We start from the raw sequence: 23,569 nt of genomic DNA on the forward strand, positions 1-23,569 counted from the left end.
CTCAAGAGATCCACCAGGAGTTCCAGATCGACCTTCTGCCTGCCCCAGTTCTATCAAAAAGAATAAAACAGTGGAACAGATGCTTTAGTTTAGGTTTTCGCATTGCAAAGGGGTAGGTCCCTTCCAGCTCTATGAATCTATGAAAACAGAGCTCTTCTGAACTCTCCTGGGAACCTTCTGGGCAGTCTCAGGTAGACTATAAGGTCCATGAAGCACTGGAAGGGAATGAATGACTGGTGTGAAGGTACAAAGTTTTGATAGATGCACCATCCAGAATGCAGAATGCTCTGGGCACCCACTGACTATATGGCGAAAGGTTGAATTTTAATAGGCAAGTTAAGTAAGACTTGGGGAATGTTAGAATTTTCTAAAGGTTAGGTGGTTCTTTCCGTATTGGTTTTCAATTAGAGGTTTTAGTGTAGCATTTAACTTTACATCCTTGGTTTTCTCTTTCTTTTTTAGTTGTATCTCTCCCGTAAGCTTTTTCAGTTAGATTGGCCTTGACGTTTAAATACATTGCAAATCCCATTTTTCTTTCTGCATGTTCCTTCCCAAGTGGCTCACCAACACACGTGACCAGTCACATGATCAAGTCTTGGTAGCTCAGCTGAGTGTGAGATAAGAAAGGAATAAATCCAGGGGGGGGGGACAAACAAACAAACCTGCAATGAATCCAAAACCAGGCACAATTCAACTTATCTATAAGGGAATATTTGCACTATATGGAGAGACCTCTTCTTCATAATGGTGACTGCTCCTGCTCAGGCTGTGAAGAAAAAGCATTTTGGTTCCAGAAATTCATTCTGATTCTGCAGATAAAATGCTAGAAGTGCTAGAATTCTACAGGATGAGGAATTAGTGTGTGAAAACAGTCCAGATCTAAGGATCCCCAGGCATGTGTTAGAATTCCTGCTCCGTGATTGCAGTCATGGGATTTTTGTCTATCACATGACGGTGTATGTTTTGATTCCACAGAGTGGGAAGTGATAGAGACAGGATGTTTGTGTTCCTGTGTTCCATGAAATGGGACTATTTGTCCTTTGTTTGCTGTCTGATGCTAGAGAGAGAGGGAGCCATGTTGCCGTGCTCCGTGTGTGTTGATATGTAAATAAAGTAGATTAGCCAAAATGCTGAGTTGCTGAGGTCTGTTATGCATCTGCGCAAACTCTGCGGATCCCTAAGTGTGGCGGTGGCGGTTGGCATCAGTCGCTGTGATGTTCAGGCTGAAGAAAGCTTTGGAAGCTCCCGAACGGTTGACCAGGAGGGAGGGAACGTGCCAGTGGGGCATGTGTCTCTGCTAGGGTCCTACTCGAGTGTAGGCTGAACTCCTGACAGCATGCACCTCCAGATGGTGGAGACATCAGGTGCCATCCTGTCTCCCAGGCATCTTCACTTGGTCACAAGTGGCTGCCTAATTTCAGACAACATTCCAGAGCCTTTTTCCCCCTCTGGTAATGCTGTTAGAACATGTGGGGATTTTAAGGATAGTAGGAAATGATATATTGAATAATTATTATCCTTCCTTCACTCATACTAGTGAGTGATGTAGCAGAGCAAATTCCCCTTAATATAGCTAGAAGCTAGTCTGCAGATTCATTTGAATCTCTTAGTTAAGATTATTTCCTGGTGCCCCCTTTTATCCCTCCTAAAAGAATAAAGACACAAGAGTCTTTCTGAGTAAAGTAACAAAAGTTTGCTCACATTTCAGTTCACAATATGACCCCTGAAAGGCAGGCTTTCCTTAGTAGTTACACAATCAAGTGTGAGTTTGTCTCATAGGAAGACTGAACTCGTGTGCTGCTGGCCGTGAGCCAACAGACAGCAAAAAATACATTAATACAACAAAATGGCTGCAGGAGAGCAGCATGGCAGCAAAAGATAGAAGAAAGACAAGAGAGACTAAAACTAGAGACTGATAAAATGGCTGTGTGACTCGGCTCTTTTATGGAGTCAGACAGAGCCATGCCCTGTCAGAATTTATGATCTCCCTCTCACACCAAGAGACGGCAGGCTGGTGGTTTTATGTTTTTTTCAGATTCATTGGTAGCTTCACACAGTAGAATCATAGAATCATAGAGTTGGAAGAGACCACAAGGGCCATCAAGTCCAACCCCCTGCCAAGCAGGAAACACCATCAGAGCACTCCTGACATATGGTTGTCAAGCCTCTGCTTAAAGACCTCCAAAGAAGGAGACTCCAACACACTCCTTGGCAGCAAATTCCACTGTCGAACAGCTCTTACTGTCAGGAAGTTCTTCCTAATGTTTAGGTGGAATCTTCTTTCTTGTAGTTTGGATCCATTGCTCCGTGTCCGCTTCTCTGGAGCAGCAGAAAACAACCTTTCTCCCTCCTCTATGTGACATCCTTTTATATATTTGAACATGGCTATCATATCACCCCTTAACCTCCTCTTCTCCAGGCTAAACATGCCCAGCTCCCTTAGCCGTTCCTCATAAGGCATCGTTTCCAGGCCTTTGACCATTGTGGTTGCCCTCCTCTGGACACGTTCCAGTTTGTCAGTGTCCTTCTTGAACACTGACAGCTCAGTCCGAGCACATAGCTCAATCGTCACTCGATGCCCCAGTTGAGTCTACGGGAAGGCAGGCTCTTCTCCAACAGGAAACATGCCATCGGCTCCTCCCCTTCTTGTGGGCTTGACGCCAAGCCTGAATTCTGCCCAATCTCTGAGAGCGAGGGGATTCTGGAACAGACTGCCCGGCTTGTCCCTCCTCCCCTGATAGCGTGTCTGAAAGTTGTGGCTGCTCTGTCTCACGTCTCCCTGGGAATTTACAACCTGCATCCCAGGGAAGGAGGGGCTTCCTTCACCCTCTGCTTGTGAAGAAAGCAAGCCCCTGTCTCTGTCTGCCTCCCTCCCGCCCCCCAACCCTCTGATTCCTCGCTTTCACTCTGAGAAGGAACACTCCTGACACACCCATCTCCCAGGTCACATGCAGGGGGAAGTAGCTCCAAACCAGTGGAACAGGAAGTTACACTGACTGGATGTCCCCCTGCCTGTGCCCACTCTAGGGAAATAAGGAATGTTGCATTTGACTGCACCAATGGATTACATCCCGCAAAACACACACAGAGAGATGGAGCAGAATGTATCATGATGTCATAGTCGTTTGGTTATCATTCTTTAGAATCCTCTAGAACATCATGGAAGTGAGAATGGGAAGGCTACCAAAGAGAGAAAGCAGAGCTGCAGAACATCGAGAAGGCCTGGAAAGGCCATGATTCCAACTGGCTCTCAGCTGAGAGGAGAAGTGAGACAATGAAAACCTGAAACCATCATGTCACAGCCTGTAAAGAAGATTTAGCCTCAAGGAGAAGAGCAAGGAGACCTCCTTGAAGCAAGTGGGGAAGGTAGATCTCAGGTAGCTTTCAAGTTGTCTTCTTGTCCAAGTCATCAGAGAAAGGCAGAAGGAGAGGGGTCAGCATTTGGTTCCAGGCAGCTAGCAGACAATGAACATCTACTGCAGCTGCTCTGAAGGCTGAAGGCTGCTTAGTTGGGTACACATGGAAGGAAGAATAGATGGACCTGAGCGTACACCAGATCTGGTCATCCTGGGGAGTTGGAAAACCATTTATATAGACACGAAAGAAGAAAAGCACTGCCCTGATATCAAGGTGGAGAGAAACAGCGAGATGAACTGTCACCAGGAAAGTGGGGATACTGGTCCGACACTGGAACAAGGGGCAGAGTCAAAGAGAAGAATCCCGGGTAAGGACATGCCAGATCAATCCATTCCCACCGATCAGGGAGTGGGCTGTTCTGGGCAAGCAGGAGTGATGGACCCAAGTCAGCAGGCAGCTGTGGCAGGGAGTGTCCGAAACAGCACGTCCCTCCGCAAAGCATCTCACCGGAGCATCCAGCGAGGCCTCGCCGGGCAGGAACCACACCGGGCCAATCAGCCATTTATCAGCCTGCAGCCCCCAATGGCTTCCCGTGTGGAGCATGCAAGCGATGCAGATGCCCTCGAAGACGGCGTGAGCTGGATCAACCCAAGAACAGGCAAAACGATGAAATGCAAAAGCCAACAGACAAGTAGGATTTGGCAGCTGAAGCCCCTCTGTGCAATTCTACACCCTTCAACAGAAGAACCCCAGGTAAGCCAAGACTCAAAGGAAAGTGAAGAGGGCAGGTCAGGAGAAAGCACCTTTTCTTCAGGTAAGACAAAGAGAGAGGGACGTACGGGGCAGGAATCGCACAGCAGCAACCAGGAGCAAGATTTACATAGTGGCGTGGGCCCGTCCCAGCTTCAGAACCAACATATAGGGAAAGCCCAAGAGATTAGTCAAGAGCCAGAAAATCAGAAACCTCAAAATCGCAGTGAAGATGGCACAGCATCTCAGGAGACACCACAGCCTTCTCAGGTGGGGCCCACAGATGGAGCTGGTACAAATAGGGCCATCACTTGGATCAGCAAGAAAACTGGCTCAGAAATGGTCAGCAGAAATCAACAGACAAGCTTGGTTTGGGAGAGGAAGCCCCTTTCAGAAATTCTTCACCCTGCAATTCAGCCACCCCAGGAAAGCCGAGAATCAAAAAAAGGAGGGTCAATGGGGAAGGTGGCTTTTTCAGAAGAGAGCAGGTCAGAGAAGATCACGGTGCTTTACAGTGATCTGCAGCCAGAAGCATCGCCATCCCAACTTGGGGGTCGAGAGCAATGGATGTGTCAAGCACCAGAGGAACAGAAGGTATGGGATTCCACTAAGCAACGCAATGGCCAAGGCTCACCAGATATCCCCAAACATTCCCGGTCATCACAGACAGACGTAGCTGGTGTCAAGAGGGACCACACTTGGGTCAGCCAAAGAACTGGTGCTGAAATGAAATGCAAAGGTCAGCAGACAAGCAGTACATGGGAAATGAAACCTCTTTCGGAAATTCTACAGTCCGCAGGTCAAGAATCTCAGCAAAAGAGAGGCAAGGTCAATGGAAGAGCAAGAATGTTTGACAGGGCTCGATCTGACGTTGGAAGTAAAGTGAACAGGGAGATGACGCTGTCATATACGGAAGGAGAGGAAATTGAACAAACATACAGCATAATTTCCCTGGAAAGGGGAATCCTGTTAAACAGGAAAACCCGCAAAATCCTCATAAACCGTGGTCAACAGACAGTGGAGGCCCTCCCTTCCGCCACTGTTCCAATAACACTGGATAACTACAGAAGAAAAGGGTATCAAACTCTGGAAGTAAATGAACCAGAGACCACAGTGGAAGAAAGTGAAGGGGGAGGAAGTGCTTCGAGGGGGCAACAAACCATCAGTCAATGGGTCCACAGTGACATGCATGATCGAAGGGCGTATCAAAACTCCATGGAGTCATATGAGACATTTGTAACTAACAAGCATCCTAGTGACGAGATCCTGTTCAAAATAGAGTCATCGTTTGTATTTGTGCCTGTAGATGAGGAGGACCTCCTGTTGATCTATGGCCAAGAGGATTCTGAGAAGGAAGGAAGCTTCATCAACAACCAAACGGGCAAAGAGTTGGAATCGCAGTGCCTGCAGACAGAGGAGCTTTTCTTCCACAAGCCTGACCTGGAGGCAAAAGCGTTGGAAAGCTAAGTCAAACCCCACCCCCACCCCCACCCCCATCCCCATCAGAAGGAGTACACTGGAAAGGAATTCCTTAACTGAACAGATTATCTGTCTGGTGGGTGAAGCTTGAGTACCAGCAAGACCCAAAAATGGGAGTCCACTCGAGGGATTGTAGACACATGAAATGGAATAATGTGCCCTGACAGATGTTGGTTAGGCAGATAAAAGAAGCACATGCTGAATGGGGTTAGGAAAGGCAGAAGAAAATAAAATAAACATAACCCAGGGAGTATCAGCAGTTTGCGTTTCATTTGGCTCATATCTCAGTGCATGATTTTTGTTGCCCTTCTTGAGGTTGTCTTTGCAGAAAGAGGAATGTGACGTCAGCACGGCCCATGGCCTGTGAGCATGGCATGCTCACATTGCGCTGCCCTGCCCCCTCAATCGGAGGGCCAAGCTGGGTTGCTAGACTTCAGTCAGTAATGCCTTCCTAGACAGAGTCCAAAAGAGTCTGTGAGAGAGAGAGCACACACACACACACACACACACACACACACACAATATATATATATATACTGTCCATCATCTTAATTGTCCATCCACTAGCAACCAACATCTACCACCACAGTGCCCTGCATTAATAATAATAATAATAATAATAATAATAATAATAATAATTATTATTATTATTATTATTATTATTATTATTATTATTATTATTATTATTATTATTAATACCCCACCCATCTGGCTGGCTTTCCCCAGCCACTCTGGGCGGCTCCCAATCAAATATTAAAAACACAATACAGCATTAAACATTAAAAGCTTCCCCAAACAGGGCTGCCTTCATATGTCTTTTAAAAGTAGGATAGTTGTTTATCTCCTTGACATCTGATGGGAGGGCGTTCCACAGGGAGGGTGCCACTATCAAGAAGGCCCTCTGCCTGGTTCGCTGTAGCCTCACTTCTCGCAAGGAGGGAACTGCCAGGAGGCCCTTGGAGCTGGACCTCAGTGTCCGGGCTGAGCAATGGGGGTGGAGACGCTCCTTCAGATATACAGTGGTACCTCAGGTTACATACGCTTCAGGTTACAAACTCTGCTAACCCAGAAATAGTACCTCAGGTTAAGAACTTTGCTTCAGAATGAGAACAGAAATTGTGCTCCAGCGGCGCGGCAGCCGCAGGAGGCCCCATTAGCTAAAGTGGTGCTTCAGGTTAAGAACAGACCTCCAGAACGAATTAAGTACTTAACCCGAGGTACCACTGTACTGGGCCAAGGCCGTTTAGGGCTTTAAAGGTTAGCACCAACACTTTGAATTGTGCTTGGAAACGTACTGGGAAATGTACCATCTAGAGGCATCACCAGAGTTCAAGGATACATCCCAGGGAGACATAAACACTCCAGGATGGTGCAAAGGTGAGGGGGGAGGCCTGGGAGAATTTCAGGAGCCACACAAAGAGACCTGGAGGCGCACATTTATCCGCCAGTGGGGTCCGAAGAGGTGCCACTCCTTAAGTCCTCTGTGGACTCAGGAGAGGATTCCAAATTGGACTCCGCTGCAGTCCACGACGGCCTGAACAGAAACTCAAATTTTCACCTCCAAACAGCCACTGGCGGAGAAACAGGAGTGTGGAGGGCACAGACCACCCCCAGCACCACTATTCCGGTAGGGTGCCATCGCAGTACCCCCCCCCGGGACACGTGCCGTGCACCACCCCACCCCTCGCGCACCAGGCGTCACACCCCCACAGGCGGCGTGTCACGCCCCCAGAACACATGCCACTCCCTCACGGGTGGCGTACGACGCCCCCAGGATGCACGTCACGCCCCAGGGGTGCCAAACACATACACACACACCCCAAATGCTCTCTGCCCTTGGTGGTGGAGCTTGCAGCTTCGCCACTACAAACGGCATCCAGACAGATAGGTAGCCGTGTTGGTCTGCCATAGTCAAAATAAAAAAATTCCTTCCAGTAGCACCTTAAAGACCAACTAAGTTAGTTCTTGGTATGAGCTTTCGTGTGCATGCACACTTCTTCAGATACCTCTGTTATCTGAAGAACTGTGCATGCACACGAAAGCTCATACCAAGAACTAACTTAGTTGGTCTTTAAGGTGCTACTGGAAGGAATTTTTTTATTTTGGCATCCAGACAGATTCTGCTACAGTTGAAGTAGAAACCTCAGCTTGACCGGGTGCTACTGTTGCAGCCCGCCTCCCTTAATAATTCCATCAGGACTATTGATCAAATGGATATAAAGAGGTATGCTTTCTCTGATGCGAGAGATTGCTGAGTGTTGACCCCACCTCCCCATTCCATTCAGAAGTCAGTATTAAACCTGATAGATTTTAGGGGCCTTGGATTTTCTTCTGGTTGAGGGCTTAAAATAATTTAGTCAATTGCGGGGTAGAGGGTGGGGTGGTCTGGCATGAAGATCCAGGGGGGTTGTCCTTGTTAAAAACAATACTTAAAATACCTTAAAATACATTTAGAACTGGCAACTAAAATACTATTGTTGTTATTTATTTAGTTTGTTAGTTGCTTTGTCTTGCCCAGGACAACAGTGTCTGCTCCTTGGTTTCCAGTGGGCTGTCTGAACTCTTCCCCTAGCATAGGGGGGGAAAACCCACACATTAGGTAACTTAAAAATGGTTTACTTACAAACTCTCCAAAGGTTCTATTCATGTGCTTTTTCATACAGTACTCAGAAAAAGTTTCCCAGGCAGTGAAACTTGGCTTAGTTACAAAGTGGTGAAAGTTCCTAAGTTATTCCTTTAAGAACTCAAGAGTGGTTTGTGAGAGCCATGTGGTCTGAGCTAGAGCAACCAGCCCCTTTGCCCAATGAACATCTCAGGTAGACTAGAGGCTTGATTGCCTATTCCCTCTCAGTGTAAGGGCAAGCTGCCTTGCTAAGCCTGGCAGGACAGCTTACTCTGTGGTATTAACCCCTTCATGCTTAGACAGAAGCATGTGGGTTATATGAGGCTGGGACGTGGGTGGCGCTGTGGGTAAAACCACAAAGCCTAGGGCTTGCCAATTGGGAGGTTGGTGGTTCGAATCCTCAAGACGGGTGCTCAGTCCCTGCTCCTGCCCACCTAGCAGTTTGAAAGCATGTCAAAGTGCAAGTAGATAAATAGGTACCACTCTGGCGGGAAGGTAAACGGCGTTTCCGTGCACTGCTCTGGTTCGCCAGAAGCGGCTTAGTCATGCTGGCCACATGACCCAGAAGGAAGCTGTACGCCGGCTCCCTCAGCCAGTAAAGCGAGATGAGTCAGCATGGATTTCTGAAAAATAAGTCATGTCAGACTAACCTGATCTCGTTTTTTGACAGAATTACAAGCCTGGTAGATGAAGGGAACGCAGTGGATGTAGCCTACCTTGATTTCAGCAAGGCATTTGACAAGGTGCCCCATGATATTCTTGTAAAGAAACTGGTAAAATGCGGTCTGCTGCTCCAGAGAAGCGGACACGGAGCAATGGATCCAAACTACAAGAAAGAAGATTCCACCTAAACATTAGGAAGAACTTCCTGACAGTAAGAGCTGTTTGACAGTGGAATTTGCTGCCAAGGAGTGTGTTGGAGTCTCCTACTTTGGAGGTCTTTAAGCAGAGGCTTGACAACCATATGTCAGGAGTGCTCTGATGGTGTTTCCTGCTTGGCAGGGGGTTGGACTCGATGGCCCTTGTGGTCTCTTCCAACTCTATGATTCTGTGATTCTGTGATTCTGAGTGCCGCAACCCCAGAGTTGGTCACGACTGGACCTAATGGTCAGGGGTCCCTTTACCTTTATCCCACACACTGAATGTCCAAGAGTTCTAGGGTTATGAGAGAGCAATAAAAACATAGAACTCTCTATGCCAGGCATCATTTATAAACTTTTTTCACGTTGCTTGCCTTTTCTCTAAACGGAAAGGTCCCAAACAGTGTAGATGCTCTGCCATTTACCTGTGGAAAAGGAAAGGGAGAAAACCACAATTTGGGAGCCTTCATTGAAGGGGGGGAATCAAAACTAAAAGATTATGTAAATCCATGGAAGGAAAGGAGTGGGGAGGAGCGGGGGGGACCCTGACATCTGGAGATTTCTTTCATTACAACGAAGCAATCTGCGCAAGGCCAAAGCCTTCAACTTGCTTCCAAAACCCGGCTTAGCTTTCCATTCTCATAAAACTGGAGCTGGGCCATTTGCTTGATGGGTAATTCAGCGAGGAGCAGAACAAAGCTCCCTTTGCCAACCCACAAAAATTCCAAACATGTTTGGATTTCTCTCCCCTCCCCTCCCACCCTTTTTTCCGAGGGGAGGTTCAAAATGAAATTTCCTCTCTTCTTTTTCAATCAAGAAAGACAAAAGCCTTTGCTGAATGTAGCAAACCTGTTTTCTCGCGCTATGAAACGCTGGATTTCCCCCTCCGATCATCATATGCCAGCCAATGCCACGCTTTCTGCAGTCTACTCCATCCTCCAGACAGCAGATGTTTTGCCACACAAGCTGACCTCGGCATGGATGATCAGGCTCTGTAATAAAGATGCACCGTGCAGTCAGGAGGACGTCACAGCTATGGAGCAAATGTACTCAGGCGAAGCCTGGACAAGGCAGAGGTAGAAGCCACAGCGATAAAGGTATTATTAAAGGAAGAGCCATCTCTGCCTCTTACAAGATGAACACATTTCTTTCTTGCTTCCTTTCTTTTTAAGTTGGTTTTTTTTTTTTTTTTACTATCTTCTTCTTTGGCGATCCTTCGTAGCCGAGTAAGATTGTTATCCCAGCTATCCCAACCTGGTTTACCCCCTAAAAACTCTGATACCCCATAATTAAATACAGTGGTGCCTCGCAAGTCGAAATTAATCCGTTCCGCGAGTCTCTTCGTCTTGCGTCTTGCGAAGCACGGCTATTAGCGGCTTAGCGGCTATTAACGGCTTAGCGGCTTTAAGAAAAAGGAAACAAACTCACAAGAACTCGCAAGACGTTTCATCTTGCGAAGCAAGCCCATAGGGAAATTCGTCTTGCGGAACGACTCAAAAAAAGGAAAACTCTTTTGTCTTGCGCGTTTTTCATCTTGCGAGGCATTCGTCTTGCGAGGTACCACTGTACAATATACTCCCACAGAGACTACCTTACACTGCGTTTAAAACCAAAATCGCATTTGGATAGCAACCGTTTCTCAGGCAGCTAGTCCTAGTCTTTATAACCCTGGACCTTCTTCCAGAAGCAGAAGCTGAAAGGGATCATTTCTGGGGTGTGCACTATCCTGTGCTATCTCTGCAGCTTTCTTATGGCACCTGGAAGCGTAGATTTGATGCAAGGTGGGAAGAGGGCACCCAATTATTCTCTCTGCAGTCTTTACAACCCTGGACAACATTGTTTCTTCCCTGACCTTGCAGGATATAATAGTAATAGTGATAGTAATAATAATAACAACAACAACCACAACCATGATTTCTATGCCCTGCCTCCGCATTGAGAGGCAGCAATACTTTTGAATCCCTGTTGCTGGAAACCACAGGAGGGGAGAATTGCTCTTGTGCTCGCATCCTGCCTGTGGGTTTCCAATAATGGGCATCTGGTTGGCCACTGTGAGAACAGGATTCTGGACTTGACGGGCCATTGACCTGATCCCACATGCTCTTCTTATGTTCTTGAATGCAAATAAAATCACCAATGACATACTGCAATCTAATCTCTACCCACACTATTAACTTGACCATAATCTGTTTCCAACTGGTTTTAACATTGTATTTTTAAATACAGTGGTGCTTTGGTTTAAGAACAGCTTAGTTTATGAACAACTTGGATTAAGAGCGCTGCAAACCAGGAAGCAGGTGTTTTGGTTTGTGAACTTTGCCTTGGAATAAGAACATGTTTCGCTTCCTGTTGAGTGTGTTCCATTTGTAAATTGAGTCCCCCGCTGCTATGGGAAAGCATGCCTTGGTTTAAGAATGCTTTAGTTTAAGAATGGACTTCTGGAACGGATTAAGTTCATAAACCAAGGTACCACTGTAGTTGTAACTTACTCTGTGATCTCATGGTGAATGATAGGTAAGAAATCACCACCACCACCACCACCAAACAACAGATCATCAAAACAGAAGAGTAAACTCTTCTTCAGCCAAACAACTGGTGAAATAAACTCATTGCTTGATTCTGAACCCTATTTCCATGGGGAGGAACTGGTAGGGCACCCCAGCTGACCACTTTTACAAGTAGGAGTACCGTTGTGATGGCCTGGGATTCCGAGTCTGAGAGCGATCCGGAGGAACCCCAGCCGGCACAGAAGTCCCCGCCTCCAGGGCCGGCTGAACTGGGGCAAGGCCTAGATGCTGAGGAAACTCAAGAGCAGGCACCAGGTGAAGCCCTTCTGGCCCCAGAGGGGCTGGATAACTCAGTGGCCACAGGTGAGCCTCCTCCAGGGCCCAGGAACCCTTCGGCCTCTCCTGATCTGCAGAGGCTTAGGGCAGAGAGGCGAAGGGAGCTGGTTGCCCCCAGGAGGAGTGCTCGCCTTAAGGCCAGAGGAGGCGGGGCTCCTGGGGGTCGGGACCGCCCCTGACCTTAGAAGAGGATAAAAGCCCAGTCAGGCCGGCCCCAGGTTGCGGGAGCAACGTCGTTGTTGGCTTCGGACCTTCCTGTGTTCTTGATCCCTGCTCGGCCTCCTGTTCCTGACTATCCAGTACTCCTGTTCCCTGCTCGGCCTCCTGTTCCCGTCCATCCGGTGTTCCTGCTACCTACTCAGCCTTCTGTTCCAGCGTTCCTGTTCCCCGCCCGGCTCTCTGCATCGGACCTCGCCCCTCTTCGTGTGGACTCTGCTACACTCACGGTACCTTACCCCCGGGACCAGCACAACCGTGCTTAAGCTAACTTACTTCACATGGGTGTTGTGAAGATGAAATGAGTTATGGGTAGGAGAGAACAATATGGACTTTCCTGATCCACTTAGAGAAAGCTGAGATGCAGACACCCATCATTAAATGTCACTAAATATAACCAGATCACTTTTTATTCTTGAGAATTTTCACAGAATCATAGAATTGTAGAGTTGGAAGGATCCATGAGGGTCATTTCCACAAATGCTTGCAATGCAGGAATCTCAGCTAAAGCATCCCTGGCAGATGGCCATCCAACCTCTGCTTAAAACTTCCAAGGAAGGAAGAAAAGTTTGGGTTTGATATCCTGCTTTATCACTACCCGAAGGAGTCTCAAAGCGGCTAACATTCTCCTTTCCCTTGCTCCCCCACAACAAACACTCTGAGGTAAGTGGGGCTGAGAGACTTCAGAGAAGTGTGACTGGCCCAAGGTCACCCAGCAGCTGCAGGTGGAGGAGCAGGGAAGCGAACCCGGTTCCCCAGATTACGAGTCTACCGCTCTTAACCACTACACCATACTGGCTCTCATTTTGTGTTCTTCTTTCCCTTCTTCCCCCACAACAAACACTCTGTGAGGTAAGTGAGGCTGAGAGACTTCAGAGAAGTGTGACTGGCCCAAGGTCACCCAGCAGCTGCATGTGGAGGAGCAGAGACGCGAACCCGGTTCACCAGATTACAAGTCTACCGCTCTTAACCACTACACCACACTGGCTCTCAGGAGAGTCCTCCACCTCCCAAGGGAGTCCATTCCACTGTCAAACAGCTCTTACGGTGAGGAAGTTTTCCCTGATGTTTAGTTGGAATCTCCTTTCTTGTAACTTGAAGCCACTGGTTCAAGTCCTAGCCTCCGGAGCAGGAGAAAACAAGCTTCCGTATGACAGCCCTTGAGATATTTGAAGATAGCTACCATATGCGCTCCCAGTCTCCTCTTTACCAAGTTAAACATACCCAACTCCCTTGACGATTCCTCATAAGGCTTGGTTATTTCTAGGGTGAGTAAACGCTTTTTTAAAGCTTGCTTTTAAAAAAGCAAAAACTTTGATCCTAATTCTCACTCTTCCTTCCTTGGAAATATGTAACAAAAGTTTGGTGGGCAGAGATCCTTTGTTTTATCATCCTCTCATTATTAGGAAGGACAAAATGACTCTGAGGATCAAATGATGGCATGCACTCTCATTTCCACAATGAAAAGAAGCCCTTGTTATCTTCTGCTTGATCAGAGAGCGTCATGTGGGGAACAGAGGGGGTGTCAATCCCTATCCAGGAGAAGAAATGGCTTCAGCTGATTCCCACGCAGAGACATTTCAAAGACTGAAGACTTGAGCCTTAACTGATGTCTTATGTCAGTCCTGAACCTCTGACATTCTCTCAAAAGCTGCTTTGTAAGAGATACAGCCCAGAGATGAAAGCTTAGAAGAAATTATCGCACAGAATTTGGAAGCACCATAATGACGAGAGGGGAGAAGTGGGGGGGGTGGCTAGTGAGGCCTTTGAGGGTGCCCCCTCCGTTGAAGGTTGGGTGATCGCTGGGACATAGCCAAAGAGTGCTCAACCTTGACTGAGAAATTGGATGCGCTCTGTGCTGGGCCCGGGGGTAACACGTGAAACGCAGTCCAGGACCAGTCCAGAATCCGAAGGTTCCGCTAGGAGTCAGTCTGACAGCGCCAAGGCAGGACACAAGGCAGGAAACCAGGCAAGGACAGGTACAGGATCTCAGGCAGGATCTGCCATACAGCAATGTTGCTCCCGCAACCTGGGGCGGGGTCCAACAGCCTTTTATTTTTTTCAGGGTAACGGCCGGTCCTGATCCCCCGGCGACTCACCTCCCTGTCTCGCCCAAAGGCGAGCACTCCTCCTGCGAGTCCTCAGGTCTCTCCTTCTCTCAGACCTGAGTCTCTGCAGCTCAGGAGACGTCGGTGGGTTACTAGACCCAGAGGCCGCCTCAGCCTCCCCTGACCCAACTGGTAGTGGAGCAGCTGTAAGTGATGACCCAGCTGGAGGCAAGGAGGTCATCCCCGCATCTGGAGCCAGGGCAGGATCAGGCCCCTGACTCCTCGGCCCAGCTGGTGTTTGTTGCAGGGGAACCTGTGCAGACTGGGACTCCTCAGGATCAGGCCCCAGACTTGGTTCAGACACTGCCTGAGGCAAAGGATCTGGTGCGGACTGAGACTCCTCTGGTTCCGAGTCCAAGTCTGAGTCCCAGGCCATCACACTCTGGCCTGATCCAGCAAGATCTTCTTTGGTTGCATGAGTGAGCTGGAGTGAATGGCTACCAGTCCTGGATAATGGGGGAAGTGAGGGCATGCGTGCTTGGGACTGACAGTCTGAGATGACAGAGGATCAAAAGAGTGACTGTCATCATTGCCTTCTGCAAGAAGTGACATCAGTCATGAAGAGAAATGAAGCCGGTGGCCACAGTGGTTTGTGTCATCAGTGTGATCACAAATCAAGGTTTCACGCAGATCCAAGAAGCTTGATTTCAGGAGAGTGATTTTGAAATATTAGGGCTTCTGGGAAGCGAAATGCATTTGTCACACTGAAGGAGAAGAGAGATTAATCTCTCAGGGAAGAAAGAGAAGGCAAAGGCATGGGAGCATGATCAGTGTCTAGGAAGCCAGTTCTGACAACGCTCAAATTCCGGCTGCAAGCACACCATACATTTAAAGCACCCTTCATCCCCAAAACGAAAACCTGTGAAGCATAGTTTGCCCACCACAGTACTACAATTCCCAGCACCCTTCACAACTACAGTCCTCAGGATTCTTGGATGAGGGGCGTGCTTTAAATGTATGTTGGGTTCTAGACTTTCTTCACTGGTGGTGGACTGTTACACAGCTAGGAATGGGTTCTTAACCCACAGAGTTGTGGGATAGAAGGCCGCTGGGAAGTCCTCTAGCCACAAACTCTTTCTCAATGCATGGATCTGCCCAGCCACAGCACCCCTATCTAGCCTGGGGCAGCCAACCTCCTCCCAAGAGAGTGCATTCCACTCTTCCTCTCTCAATTAGGATGTTCCTCCTAATGCATCCAGGGTGTGGGTGGTGCTGGTTGTTAAACCACAGAGCCTAGGGCTTGCCAATTAGAAGGTTGGCGGTTTGAATCCCCACGATGGGTTGAGCTCCCGTTGCTCGGTCCCTGCTCCTGCCCACCTAGCAGTTCAGAAGCACGTCAAAGTGCAAGTAGATAAATAGGTACCGCTCTGGCAGGAAGGTAAACGGCGTTTCCGTGCACTGCTCTGGTTCTCCAGAAGCGGCTTAGTCATGCTGGCCACATGACCCGGAAGCTGTACGCCAGCTCCCTCGGCCAATAAAACGAGATGAGCGCCGCAACCCCAGAGTCGGCCACGACTGGACCTAATGGTCAGGGGTCCCTTTACCTTTACCCTAATGCATAACCAGTCACTGAAGCCATTTCTGGAAATGCAGCTGGGGACACTGTCTATCCTAAGGACTTCTTGTGGGACAATGAAACAGAAGTGGGCATCTTCCGTGGTTGCAATGTGCTTGGTGATTGTATATTACAATTTACAGTTTGTTTCCATTGTCTCTTTGGCGATCCCTCGTAGCCGAGTAAGATTGTTTTCCATGAACACAGTCTTAACAGTGAGTCCATAAGTGACTAAGGAGGCCAATTCTGGATCCACATGTCCTTCCACAGTGGGGGAGACTGGTTTCTGGGTGGGAGTAATTATGATGAGGGTTTGCCAAGCATGCCTTCCTCTTGCTGACCCCCCCCCCACAGGGGTCAGCAAACGTTTTCAGCAGGAAACCGGTCCACTGTCCCTCAGACCTTGTGGGGGGCTGGACTATATGGGGGGGGGTGTTGAAATGAATGAATTCCTATGCCCCACAAATAACCCAGAGATGCATTTTAAATAAAAGGACACATTATACTCATGTAAAAACACACTGATCCTCGGACCGTCCGCAGGCCAGATTCAGAAGGCCATTTGGCCGGACCCATCACTGGGCCTTAGTTTGCCTACCCACGCTCTTAGTATGTTTCTCCCTTTCGTCCTGAGTTCAAGCGTCTTCAAAGTCTATGACACCTTTGGTAAAGGCTGTTCTCCAGTTAGAGCTCTCACAGGCCAGTGTTTCCTAGTTATCAGTGCTTATACCACATTTTTTTACAATTGCTTTGAGCGCATCCTTTAAACCTCTTTTGCTGTCCACCAGTAGTTGCTTTGGAAGATGATCATTAGGCATCCGCAAACATGACTAGTCCAATGAAGTTGATGTTGAAGAATCATTGCTTCGACACTGGTGATCTTTGTTTCTTCCAGTACACTGATATGAGTTTGCATTGTACTACCAACCGTACTGTATGCTTGTGAAACATGGACCTCCTTCAACCGTTCCTCATAAGGTTTAGTTTCCAGACCCTTGATCATCTTGGCTGCCCTCCTTTGTACACCTTCCAGCTTGTCAATATCCTTCTTAAATTGTGGTGCCTGGAACTGGACACAGGACTCCAGGTGTGGTCTGACTAATAGAGTGATGTATGGAAGTGAGAGCTGGACCATAAAGAAGGCTGATCACCGAAGAATTGATGCTTTTGAATTCTGGTGCTGGAAGAGACTCTTGAGAGTCCCATGGACTGCAAGAAGATCCAACCTATCCATTCTGAAGGAAATCAGCCCTGAGTGCTCACTGGAAGGACAGATCCTGAAGCTGAGGCTCCAAGACTTTGGCCACCTCATGAGAAGAGAAGACTCCCTAGAAAAGACCCTGATGTTGGGAAAGATGGAAGGCACAAGGAGAAGGGGACGACAGAGGACGAGATGATGGGACAGTGTTCTCAAAGCTCCCAGCATGAGTTTGACTAAACTGCGGGAGGCAGTGGAAGACAGAAGTGCCTGGCGTGCTCTGGTCCAGGGGGTCACAAAGAGTCGGACACGACTAAACGACTAAACAACAACAACATTACTTCTGTTGATGCAGCCTAGAATAGCATTCGGTTTTTTCACTTCCGCATCACACTGTTGACTCATGCTAAGCTAGTGGTCCACTAAGTCACCCAGATCCTTTTCACATATACTGCTAGTGAGCTAAGCGTCTCTCATCTTATTTTTGTGCAGCTGGTTCTTTCTACCAAGTGCAGAACCTGACATTTGTCCCTATTGGACTCAGCTGGACTTGGGAGCCAAATCCCAGGGGCTGTGGGGGCTTTGGCCCCCCAATAAAGTATTTGAGAGAGATGTCCCCCCAAAAGTTGGTGGGCATTGCCATTCAAATGATGTGTGTGCCTGGCATCATGTGATCGATTAGGCAGAGCAGGGCTTACCTGGGGCCCCCAATATTTTATTCAAGTTAGCACCCTTGTAGCTGGACTTCCAAGTTAGCCTGCTTATGACCAGGCTGCACTGTGGCTGCCACAGAACTCTTTTTCACTCCATTCTCCTCCGCATATGTATGTGCTCCCGTATGGTGGCTCCAAGGAGCGTGGCAGTGATCAAACGCCTGATTACGCATATGAATAGCATTTCAAGGAAGTGTGGTGGAATTAAAATTCAGAGAGAGGTGAAGCCTTATTGCAGATCTCGCATTCATATTCAAACTATGCTAATTCCTCCACTGTTTTGGGGAGGCTGGATTCAGTCAGGAAGGCACTTGAGAACAAAAGAGCAGAGAAATACACAAAGCAGAAACATTTGGCGGAAAATAAAAGACAAAACACTGGGTGTTTCTCCTACAGCCTTGCTCCAGTTTTCAAATATTGTCCTCTGATAAGTAGTTATGAAAGATTCACAGATATTAATCAGGAGAGAGTTTCAGCGGTGCGTCGGCAAACCGTGGCTGATAGGCAGAGAAAAGAATAAAATTACAACATTGCTTTTGCTTCTCAGGCTCAGAGGAAAGCAGGTGAAAAAGGCAAAACTAAGATTTCCAGTGGATCCACACAATCACAGACGACAGTCCTGTGACTCATGAAAGATGCAGTCTTCAGGCGTCTCTGCTGGCCTGGCCAACTTGGTTGAGGTTTGGGGTGCTTAGCCTAGGACTGGACTGAATTCAGACAGAAGGTTTTGAGATTGTGCAGGGAGGAAGGGAAATCTCTCTGCATAAGTCAGATTCCCCAACATGCAATACTGGGCGCAACTTTCTGCACTCCACATGCCCTGTCCTGACCCCCCCCCCAACCCATTCCTGCTGCCTCCCATGCAGTGGGGGGTGCTAACCTGTCCCCACTGTTGAAGTCAGATCCAGCTCTGCCAGCCTGGCTGGTTTCTGCAGGTGGAATGCCTCCGTATGTGGAATGCCTTTCGCCTCGGGCAGCAAAATGTCTTGTACCACCAGCCCAGGGAGGTCGGGTCAATTGCTGCAGTTCTGCTCCCTGCATTCAGTGAAGATGGTTCTTGGAATCAAGAGAGGGGCTCAGACCTCTATTACATTCTTTACGAGCCCATGCGGACTCCTAGTTATGAGCTAATATGGAACAGAAGGCGCTGGGGAGGAAGTGGAATCCCAATGAGAATTATAATGATCATTATGCATTTTATGTTCGCGTTACCAAATAAAAATCAGTTTAAGTATGAAAACACACTTCTGATCTCATGCAGCAAGCAGTTCTTGGGGAGATATGGACTCTCTCTCTCTCTCTCTCTCTCTCTCTCTCTCTCTCTCTCTCGTCAGCAGAGAACTGGAAATTGCTTTTTCTTTAACTGAATGGCCACTTTGGGAACAATAACTGCCAGAGCCTCAAATGGAAAAAGCTGATACAAGTTCTTTAAACTAGTTAGTGCCAAAGTAGCTCCGACTTTTTCAAGAGTTCACAGAGGAGGAGGAGGGGAGAAGAAAGGGGGCCGCCTGCGTCTCTCAGGAGTTTTGAACCTGATGTTCTCCAGGGGCTCTTTAGTATTATTTGTTTACAGTTATATTCCACTTTTCAGGCGGACCTCACAAAGCAGTAAGATTATAATAAGCAAGTCTCCATTTTGTAGGAAAAAAATACTGGTTGCTGGGAATCACAAATAAAGAGGGAAGTGATGTCACTCCCAAGTCCTCAAGTCTGGACTCACAGCTGTCCATGGAGGCACAGGTCCATTCTGTGTCCAGGTCAGATGTCTACCAGCTCCATCTGCTACGCAGGATGAGACCCTACCTGCCAGCAGACTGTCTTGCCAGAGTGGTGCATGCTCTGGATATCTCCCACTTGGACTATTGCCATGTGCTCTACGTGGGGCTACCTTTGAAGGTGACCCAGAAACTACAACTAATCCAGAATGCAGCAGCTAGACTGGTGACTGGGGGCGGCCGCTGAGACCACATAACACCAGTCCTGAAAGACCTACATTGGCTCCCAGGACGTTTCCGAGCACAATTCAAAGTGTTGATGCTGACCTTGAAAGCCCTAAATGGCCTCAGCCCAGTATAACTGAAGGAGCGTCTCCACCCCCATCGTTCTGCCCGGACACTGAGGTCCAGCTCCGAGGGCCTTCTGGCGGTTCCCTTGCTGCAAGAAGCAAAGCTACAGGGAACCAGGCACAGGGCCTTCTCAGTAGTGGCACCCGCCCTGTGGAACGCCCTCCCACCAGATGTCAAAGAGAAAAACAGCTACCAGACTTTTAGAAGACATCTGAAGGCAGCCCTGTTTAGGGAAGCTTTGAGTGTTTAATAGGTTATTGTATTTTAGTGTTCTGTTGGAAGCTGCCCAGAGTGGCTGGGGAAACCCAGCCAGATGAGTGGAGTATAAATAATAAATTATTATTATTATTATTATTATTATTATTATTATTATTATTATTATTATTACTGCTGCTGCTGCTAGGCTCTGCATGAGTGGCACCTGACTGGCCACTCAATGGGGCCCTGGCCTGGTCATAGGAGTTTATGAGGCAGTCTAGGCCAGAGGCTGCTGTTGAAATCTCCCCCCCCCCCAACACACACTTTTCTCTTTCTTAAGAAATTAATTTTTATTACTTTTCCAATATTATTCCAATAATAGCCGCATCATAACAATGCCAATTCATATCCCATTCATACAATCATTAATACAGATTACTCAAATACCAAATTACACATTTTAGTTAAAGTGGCTAGATTTGATGGCTCCCTAAGGGTTTTTCACCCCCTGCATTCCAAAATCTTATTAATTTCACTTATGTTCCAGTTATAATCCTTTAACGCACACACACTTCTCAGACACCTCGAATGTCCCGATTTAATTGGGGCATCACGAATTGATGGCAGCCACCCTGTCTCCTGTTCGCAATCCCAAATGCCCCAATTCTGCTGCCCTGTGCTGGTCAAGCCAGAGCAAGGGACCAAAAGACAGGCGTCGGGAGACTGGGTGCTGGCCAGGGTGGCCTTCTGCTAGGCCACACCGGACCGCGCCACTTCTCCCAACACTCCCTGGACCAGGAGTCAGCAAACTTTTTCAATGGGGGGGGCGGTCCACTGTCCCTCAGACCTTGTGGGGGGCTGGTCTATATTGGGGGGGGGATGAACGAATTAATTCCTATGCCCCACAAATAACCCAGAGATGCATTTTAAATCAAAGCACACATTCTACTCATTTAAAAACACACTGATTCCCGGACCGGATTGAGAAGGCGATTGGGCCAGATCCGGCCCCCGGGCCTTAGTTTGCCTACCCATGCCCTGGAGGTTGAAGAAGGGTAGGAGGTGGGGGAGGGATGGGCAAGGGAAGAGGCAGTGGCAGGGAGGGGGCTAGTGATGGGTCTGAGTTGCCCTCCCCAAATGTTTGTGGGTATGATTTCTTTCCCTCCCCCAATGAACATCCATCACAGGCATTCCAGGCAGGTTCCCTAAGCAGAATAAGTTGGCAAATCCATTCTAGATGGACAGTGATTTAGAGTGGGAAGATTGTCTTTGAAAAGCTCACTGCAATATCTCCTTCATGGCTTACAAAACGCATGCAACGTTCAGATATACTTGCCCAGTTTTTATTTTCCCGTTCTAAGTAACTTCTGCACACCTTTAATCCTGAAAAGTCTCTCCCCCCCCCCATTTTTTTCTTTTTTGCCGCACCCACGTGGGTGAGCGACTTGTCAAAAAGAAGCTCCCGATTTTATTACCATTTATTACCATTTCAAGGGGAAATATATGAAGCCAATTATGCGTCGTGGATTAATTTCACAAATGGCCCACATTTTTCGCCAGCTAAGCTGGAACGATGCCCTTTGCAAAACAGGCCTTATCTTAGAAATGCCAGAAATAACTGTCAGAGTTTCTGCTGCTTCTCCCCCCCCCCAAATATTTTTTTAATGTGTCAGTCAGTACATCCATTGAGGCTGCGGATGTTAGAGGACCACTGAAAGAATCTATATGGAAATATAGATCATGGAAATGCAGGAATCTCAACTAAAGTATCCCTGACAAGGGTGTCAACTTGAATAAAATATGGGTGGGTGGGTGTCAGCTAAGCCCCGCCCCATATAATCAATCACATGACATGGCACACAAATGTGATCTCTCTTCTTTTGCTCTTCAGAATATGGCAACCCTATTTCATGCTCTTAGTAGACTGAATTCTTCCTCCTCTTCACTCCTCCTACCTGATGGCCAACAAAGACAGGTGAGTCTTTGACAGGTGACCACACACCTGTCAGTCACCTTGTGCTTTGAAGGCAACAGTTCTCTATGTGTGAGTCACAGCCAGCTCTGGCAGCTGAGAACTCTCCAGGGTCCTGATGGCCTTCGGCTGAGAGCTCTCCAGGGTCCTGAGGGCCTTCGGTGATAACTTGAAAGGGGCCCACTAAGCCCCTTTGAAGGGCAGCTGACAGTGCCAATCACCTGATTTCTTCTGACAGGGACAGGCTGCATGAAGGACTTCTCCATCAGGACCTCCCCAGTGCAGCCAACTGAGCTTTCAGCGCCCATCAGCTGTTGGGTCCTGAGCAACCATCTTTGAAAGACTCTTCTTCTTTCAAACTGCTTACAAAGGGATATTCAAGTCCATTTTCTAATTGATGAAATGAAAAGGCTTTTAGCAAGTGTCAGCATGTGTGTTTTTTATGTGACACACCAAAAAGTTTTATCTAACAAAAAAAAGTCGTCAGAGATGACACCAAAATAATAATAAAGTTAAGCCTTTTGAGGTCAAGAGCCACAACTGTCGAGCGAGAGGCGGTAAAAAAAAGTCCTTTGGGAGATGGCTGCTGCACCCACTAGGAAATGAGGACCCCTGTGGAGCTGGCCTTGCCACCTGAACCCTCAGCGCTGTCCTTGGAGAGAGCCTTCTGGTCGTCCTCGCCCATCAGGCGGATGTTGTGTTTTTCCCAGAACTCGTTCAGCTCCCGCCCTTTCGTCTGCAGCTGCTGGGTCAAGGCCTTTATGATCTTGTTGATCTGCATTTTTGTTATTTTCCAAGGCTGGGAGAACTTCTTTCACAGTGTGTTCCACCAACACACTTCCCACCATCCAGTAACATTTCCTAGTAGGGTCCACTTCTCGGAGTGTTTTAATTGCCAGCTGGTGCTCATTCAGCTCCAGCTCCAGCTCAGCTGCCTTTGAGGCTAGACCTCACTGCTCCTGACACCAACGGTTAAATCCAGCTACCACCTGCTTCGCCGTCATGGCCTTGCCAGCACCCCCAGCTGAAGAAGCAGTGCCGACACCGCTGGGAGGCGCCGCTAGGCCACATTTCATCTTGCCGCTCTCCGCCATCTTCCTTCACCTGGCCAGGCCCTCGAGAGACATTAATAATAATTACAGATAGGTAGCCGTGTTGGTCTGCCATAGTCAAAATAAAAAAATTCCTTCGAGTAGCACCTTAAAGACCAACTAAGTTAGTTCTTGGTATGAGCTTTAGTTAGTTAGTTAGTTCTATGGTATAACTTCTGTTTCAGTGTATCTGAAGAAGTGTGCATGCACACGAAAGCTCATACCAAGAACTAACTTAGTTGGTCTTTAAGGTGCTACTGGAAGAATTTTTTTATCAGTAATAATAATAATAATAATAATAATAATAATAATAATAATAATTTATTATTTTTACCCCACCCATCTGGCTGGGTTTCCCCAGCCACTCTGGGCGGCTTCCACAGAGACCAAAAATACACTAAAATGTCACACATTAAAAACTTCCCTGAACAGGGCTGCCTTAAGATGTCTTCTGAATGTCAGGTAGTTGTTTATCACTTTGACATCTGATGGGAGGGCGTTCCACAGGGCGGGCGCCACCACCAAGAAGGCCCTCTGCCT

General features: G+C 47.9%; 1 pseudogene across 1 annotated transcript; it reads right to left on the reverse strand.

Moving 5' to 3' along the window:
- Window positions 1-22,406: 22,406 nt before the first annotated feature.
- LOC309532134 (prefoldin subunit 2 pseudogene) lies at window positions 22,407-23,059 on the reverse strand (annotated as a pseudogene). The gene has a single exon. The product of its transcript is annotated as a prefoldin subunit 2 pseudogene (transcript).
- Window positions 23,060-23,569: the final 510 nt, after the last annotated feature.

This window comes from Podarcis vaucheri (genome assembly GCF_965113315.1).
Source record: "Podarcis vaucheri genome assembly, chromosome: 1".
Taxonomy (NCBI): Eukaryota; Metazoa; Chordata; class Lepidosauria; order Squamata; family Lacertidae; genus Podarcis; species Podarcis vaucheri.